Genomic DNA, 7,529 nt, shown 5'->3' with positions numbered 1-7,529 from the left:
ATATTCGACCCTCGGGCTTCTTTTTTGTTAAGAAGAAAGCTGGGGGCCTGCGTCCCTGTTTAGAATTTCACGAGTTAAATCGGATTACTATCCGCGACCCATATCCCCTCCCACTCATACCTAATTTGTTCAATGAGATTATTGGCTCAAAATAGTTCTCAAAGTTGGATCTCAAGAGAGCCTGCCTGTAACCTGATTAGGATTAAGGAGGGGTATGAGTGGAAGATGGCATTTAACACCCCAGGAGGGCATTATGAAAATCTTGTCATGCCTTTTGGTTTGACTAATGCTCCCACCACGCTCCAACATTTTATTAACAACATCTTCAGTTACCTTTTGGGTGGTGGTATAGGAGTAGTAGTGTATCTTGACGACATTTTAATCTACTCGCCTGATATCAAGGCTGATCAGGTACATGTCAGGCAGTTGTTACAGGTTCTACAGGATAATAAACTGTAAGCCAAATTTGAGAAGTGTATTCACAGTATAGGAGGTACAGTTCTTAGATTTCCAAGTGTCAACTGCATGTTTCCGCATGGTTCCTGATAAGGTCTGAGTGGTCCTGGAATGGAACCTCCCAAAAAATCTGAAAGCATTAGAATGGTTTGGGGGTTTGCAAAATATTATCAGAAATTTATCCAAAACTTCTTGTCTATTGTCAGACCCCACACTGATATAACTAGGAAAGGTACAGACTTCACGAGATGGTCCGACTGCACTCAGGAAGAATTTTCTTCTATGAAGAGATGTTTTTCTACTGCGCCAATACTCATCCAACGCGATGCTTCTCAATCATTTATTGGTAGGTTGATGCTTTGGAGGTGGGTGTCAGGGCTGTATTGTTTCAAAAGTCATCACCTGGTGAAGTGGCATTTTAGATACGTTGCAATTTGGGGGGAAGGAAGGAAGAGATTGTAAAGAGAAGACAGTGCCAAGGTGAGTTTGCTGGGGATGAGAGCTGCCCCTAGTAGCAGAACTTACTCAACCTCAGCCACAAGTGAGGATCGATGGTCCAAGTGAGCTGAGTCTGCAGTGATCCTGACTGAGTCCTGGAGTGGTTGGGATTGGAGTTTGCGGTGTGACACGAGATGGGTGCTGTGAACGGTGCAGATATGGCGCTTGAAAGGAGCGTGCCTGTCGAGTGGCGCCAGAGTTCCCGCTCACTGGGTCAGTACGTACCGGCAGCGTCAGAAAACTGCAAACAGTATTCTCGTGTGATGGGGCGTAAAAGACATTCTGATTGGCCAGTGGCATGGGTGGGGCCATAAGATGGCACGTGATTGGCTGGGCTATTAGAGGTGTGGCCATGTCTGGCTCTGGGAGGGGAGGTGGGTTTGAGGGGCAAGGTGGCAGTGGCAAGAACAAATCCACCAGTCCCTCAAAGCGGATGCCCCAAACACTCTTGATGTGTTAGGGGGGATAGGGTCCTGCCTGATGGACACAAGAGGGTACAGTAATGACTACTCTACACTCTGCTCTCGGTCGCCAGGGAGGGTGAGCAGAGTGACAAAATTCCACTATGTCGCCCAAAATCACAAGCTATAGCTGCAAAAAACAAACAAACCACACAACAAAACCTAAAAAAGGTATAAACGGGGCTGTGTCCACCTTCTACTGACACAAAGCTAAAACTGATTAGCTCCTCCCCAGCAAGATAAACCCACCAACTGACATGGAGCTAACTTTTTTTAAAGCATAGTGTCAACCTCCTAGTGGTAGCAGCATACACCCATGGTTTCCTGTGTCCCCCCAATGAAGCGATAAAGTTAAATGTTCATTTTTTTTCCTTCCACACTCCATTAATTCATGTCACGCACCTGAAGGGTTAATTATCTTTTGAATGTTATTTTGATTAGGACGGTGTCAATTTGGGTATTTTCTGCCAAATACACCCCTCAAAGCCACATCAAATGTGACGTTTTGTTGGACAAATGAGAAATCTCTGATCAACTTTTAACCCTTCTAACTTACTGCCCAAAAATCTTTTATCACAAATTGTGCTGATTTAAAGTAGACATGTGGGTAATGTAACTTAACTTTTTGTGTGACACGACTCTCTAGATCAGTGTTTCTCAACTCCAGTCCTCAAGACCCCACAACAGGTCATGTTTTCAGGATTTCCTTAGTATGACATAGGCGATGGAATTAATGCTTGAGCAGGTGATGAAATTATCACCTGTGCAATACTAAGGAAATCCTGAAAACATGACCTGTTGTGGGGTCTTGAGGACTGGAGTTGAGAAACACTGCTTTAGATTAAGAGCATAAAAATTAAAAGTTTAAAAATTACATCATTCACCAAATTTCTGATTTTTCTACAAACATAACGCAAGTCATATCCAACAAATGTTACCACTATCATGTAGTACAATATATCATGAAAAAAGTGTCTCAGAATCACTGGGATCTGGTGAAGAGTTCTAGAGTTACCTCTTAAAGTGACACTGGTGAGAATGCAAAAATGTGGCCTGTGTATAAAGGTGGTGGAAACACGCTTAGGGGGTGAAGAGGTTAAAAATTTTGTTGAGTGCATCTTTAAGCCTAGCTCCTGGCGGCGATCGTGCAGGAATAGCCCAAAGAATAAAGCTGCCTTATCAATTCTACCACACGTGGAACGACATACACTGTGTTCCAAATTATTATACAAATAATATTTCCTCATATTTTCTCTAAATTACCTTTCTGAATTGCAGTCATTGTTATTTTCCAGTCATCTACTATTCTAGTATGATTGCAATGTTTGGGAACAAACTGCCTATGAAAACAGTATCTTTAAAAAAAAAAAAAAAAAAAAACACACTAAAAATGCATGTTCCAAATTATGCACAGCAGAGTTTTCAACCTTTTTTTTTTTTTTTTTTTTACAAAAAAAAATGGTCAGTTGTGAAGTTATAAGCATTGTCAGCTTATTACAAAATGAAATCAAAGTTTTCAAGTGAAAACTTTATTCTAGGTGATGTTACATTTGCACATAGGACCCCTTGTTCGAAAGAAGCTTCTGAACTCTCTCGTCCATTGAGTTTGTCAGTTTTTGGATGGTTTCTGCTTCAATTGTTTTGCATGTGGACAGAATACCCTCCCAGAGCTGTTGCTTAGATGTGAACTGCCTCCCGCCATCATAGGCACTCCTTTTGATGATGCTCCAGAGGTTCTCAATGGGGTTGAGGTCAGGGGAAGATGGTGGCCACACCATAAGTTTGTCCTCTTTTATGCCCATAGCAGCCAGAGATGCAGATGTGTTTTTTGCAGCATGAGACAGTGCATTATCATGCATGAAAATGATCTTGCTGCGGAAAGCACGGTTCTTCCTCTTGAACCATGGCAGGAAGTGTTGTTTTAGAAACTACACATAGATTATGGAGTTCATCTTTACCCCTTCAGGGATCATAAAGGGGCCGACAATCTCTCTCCCCATGATTCCAGCCCAAAACATTACTCCACCTCCTCGTTGGCGCCTTAGCCGTGTTTTCATGGGGTGTCCAGCAACCAGCCATCCTCCACTCCACCCATCTGGACCATCGAGCATTGCACGGCACTCATCGGTGAACAAAACAGTTTGGAAGTCAGTCTTCATGTATCGTTTGGCCCACTGGAGCCTTTCTTCTTGTGTGCAGTGGATAGAGGTGGTCGACAGGATGGCTTACGCACAGCTGCAAACTTCTGAAGGACCCTGCATCTTGTTCTGGGGACGTTGGAGGCACCAGCAGCTTCAAAAACTTGTCTGCTGCTATGACAAGGCATTTTTGCAGCTGCTCTTTTAACCTTATGCAATTGCCTGTTGGAAAGAGTCCTCAATTTTTCCTTATCAGCACGCACACGTGTGTGCTGGGAATCAGCTACATACTTCTGGATTGTGCTATGATCACGATGAAGTGTCTTGACAATGTTGATTGTAGTTATGCCTTGACCTAAATACTCCACAATTTGTTGCTTCTCAGCAGCCGACATCCTTTTTCTTTCCCATTTTGGCAAAAAATGTAGGCTGCTTAATAATGTGGAACAGCCTTCTTAAGCAGTCTTGCCTTTATTTGGACACACCTGCCAAACTAATTTGCACAGGTATCTGCAATTGCTTTCAGTGGTACAAAGAGCCCTGACACACATCACCATCAAGGAGTTTAAATGACAAAGAAATTCTAACCTTATCACTCCTAAACTCTGTGTGCATAATAATTTGGAACACAGTTTAAACACACCCCAAACAAAATAAAAACCATCTCCTGCATTGCTGGTTTTTGTTCCCAAAGATCGCAGTAAGTCTCAGCTCACATGTATCCTGCACGTTACGCTGAGCCCATCCGTGTAAATCTCTGAAACAGATGATTCAGATGGAACCACTGGTGGAAGATGCCCTATCATTGATGATGCAGATGGAGGATTTGTAAACTATGGCTAGCCTGTGATCCAGTGGTGGTTTTTTGGTGGTAAAAATGTTATTTTTCATTCTCATTGCCCAATAGAATAAAATGCTGTGACACACCTGTGGTGTCAATATGATTACTGCACCCCTAAAGTTAATTGAGAGGTGTAGTTTGTAAAATTGGGTCACCTATGGGAGGTTTTGCGGTTTTGGCACCTCCGGGGCTCGATCAATGTGACATGGCACCCTCAAACCAGTCCAGCAAAATCTGAACTCCAATATGGCGCTTCTTCCCTTCTGAGCTTTGCACTGTACCATAAAAGTACTTTTCGACCACATATGAGGAATTTGTGTACTTGAGAAAATTTTAGGGTTCGTTTTCCCCTGCTATCCCCGTGAAAAAAAAAAAGAAAAGAGGGCTAAAACAAAATTTTGGTGGGAAAAACGTTTTTATTTTCATGGCTTATTATAAACTACTGTGAAGCACCTGCGGGTTCAAGGTGCTCACCATTAGTGATGAGTGAGTATACGCGCTGCTCGGGTGGTCTCCGAGTATTTGTTAGTGTTCGGAGATTAAGTTTTCATCGCCTCAGTTGAATGATTTACAGCTATTTGCCAGCTTGATTACATGTGGGGATTCCCTAGCAACTAGGCAACCCCCACATGTACTTAGGCTGGCTAACAGCTGGAAATCATTAAACTGTGGCGATGAAAACTAAATTTCCGAAAACTAACAAATACTCACAGACCACCTGAGCGTGCTCGGCAAAACCCGAGCAACGAGTACACTCGCTCATCACTACTCACCACTAGTGATAGGGAAACCCCTGGATGTTTGGGTCCGGCCAAAAAGTTATAAAAAAAAAAAGTTTGGTTCGGGTACCAGAACAATACATTCACTTGAATATAGGCCTGAACATCCAGTGTTTGCAGCGATGTCATTGTGCATGACAGCGCAGCAAACACTGCTTCTGATCGCCGGTTAGAGTGCCGCGGTTCCCACGCTGTCAAAGCACAGAGTACTTCTGCAGCTGTGATCAGAGGTAAACCTTAACTCTCAAGGAACTTATCTACAGTAGATGTGTGGTGAGTAGAGATGGGCGAACCTGAACAGTAAACTTCGGGGTCTGTACCGAACACCTACTGTTCGGGCACACACTTCACCAGGATGTCCGTGTTATTATTTGGGTTTGGCACCCCTAACACTGGGTGTTTCTCCTGCTCTAATCTGTATGACGAGAGAAACACTGGAGGCTCTTATCTGCCGTAAGATTAATACCACCAGTCAAAGCACTGCAGTTCTCACGCTGTCAGATGACAGCGTAGGCCCACAGCTGTGATCAGAGGTGAAAAGTTTTGCCTGGCTGGTTATCCAAAATACAGGGGAACCCACGAAGTGTTTTTTTTTCTTAATTTATTGGGATCGCCGGCTGATGAATACCGCAATCAGCCGTCGCCTGCTCTTGCTGTTATTAGTGGCAGCGGGCACAGGCTGATGGGGGGTAGTAGTCCCATCAGCTGACGCCAGTGACCGGAGGTAAACTTTTTACCTCTGAACACAGCTGCGGTCATCTGACAGCGTGTAAACTGCAGCACTCTGACTGGTAGCATTAATCTTACGGCAGATCAGAGCCGTTAATGTTTCTCGCGCTGTCATGCAGACCATAGCGCGAGAAGCACCGGGTGTTCGGGGCACCAAACCCAAACAACACGGACTTCCTGGTGAAGACCGTGCCCGAACAAATTTGGATTAGCCCATCTCTACTCACCACACATCTAAATAAGTTGCTTGAGGTGTTTAGTTTCCAAAATAGGTTCACTTGTGTTTTTTTCACTGTTTAGGCACACAGGCTCTCTAACCACAGCATGGTGTCCGCTAATGAATGCAGCCAATTTTTCATTTAAAACATCAAACAGCACTTCTTTACTTCCAAGCCCTACCGTGCACCCAAACACTTTTCCCTCACATATCGGCATGAGCACGAGAAATTGCACAAACATTTTTGGGGTCCATTTTGTCCTCCTACCGTAGTGAAAAATAAAAAAACAAAACAATGGGTCTAAAATAAAGTTTGTGAAAAAAGTTAAATGTTCATTTTTTTCCTTCCATATTGCTTCAGTTCCTGTGAAGCACCTGAACGGTTAATAAATGTCTTGAATGTGGTTTTGAGCACCTTGAGGAGTGCAATTATTAGAATGGCATCACTTTTGGTTATTTTCAGTCATATAGACCCCTCAAAGTCACTTCAAATTTGATGTGGTCCCTAAAAAATGATTCTGTAAATTTTGTTGGAAAAATGAGAAATCGTTCATCAACTTTTAACCCTAAGGGTATATGCGCACAATTAGTAATCGCTGCGGGTTCAACATGCATACTTATGCAGCGTCAAAACCGCAGCGTCCAGATGTTACACAGCATAGTGGATGGGATTTCAAGAAATCCCATGTCCACTATGCATCCACAGACGCCCGCGTTTCACTCGCGGAAACCGACGTGATTCGTCTTTCCAGACCACAATATGTCAATTTTCACCAATAGAAGGTATTGGACGAGGTGAAACTGTATGGTTTAGTGAACTCATGCGGATTTACCTGCTTTCAATAGACAGCTGAACTTTGAATGCAGCGAACATGCCACTTCTGGATAGTGTGCATCCGGCCTGATTTAGGGCAAATTTTTTTTTTTTAAAGTTTCCAAATTTTTCACCAAACTTTCAATATTTTCACAAATAAACATGTCGTATTAACCCCTTAGTGACAGAGCCAATTTTGTACTTAATGACCGAGCCAATTTTTACAATTCTGACCAGTGTCACTTTAAGAGGTTATAACTCGAACGCTTTATCGGATCCCGCTGATTCTGAGATTGTTTTTTCGTGACATATTGTACTTCAAGTTAGTGGTAACATTTCTTCGATATTACTTGCGATTATTTATGAAAAAAATGGAAATATGGCGAAAATTTTTAAAATTTTGCAATTTTCAAACTTTGTATTTTTATGCCCTTAAATCAGAGAGATATGTCACAAAAAAAATAGTTAATAAATAACATTTCCCACATGTCTACTTTACATCAGCACAATTTTGGAAACAATTTTTTTTTTTGTTAGGGAGTTACAAGGGTTAAAAGTTGACCAGCAATTTCTCATTTTTACAACACCATGTTTTT

Source organism: Ranitomeya variabilis, chromosome 2 (genome assembly GCF_051348905.1).
Source record: "Ranitomeya variabilis isolate aRanVar5 chromosome 2, aRanVar5.hap1, whole genome shotgun sequence".
Lineage (NCBI taxonomy): Eukaryota > Metazoa > Chordata > Amphibia > Anura > Dendrobatidae > Ranitomeya > Ranitomeya variabilis.
This window is presented reverse-complemented; position numbering follows the sequence as displayed.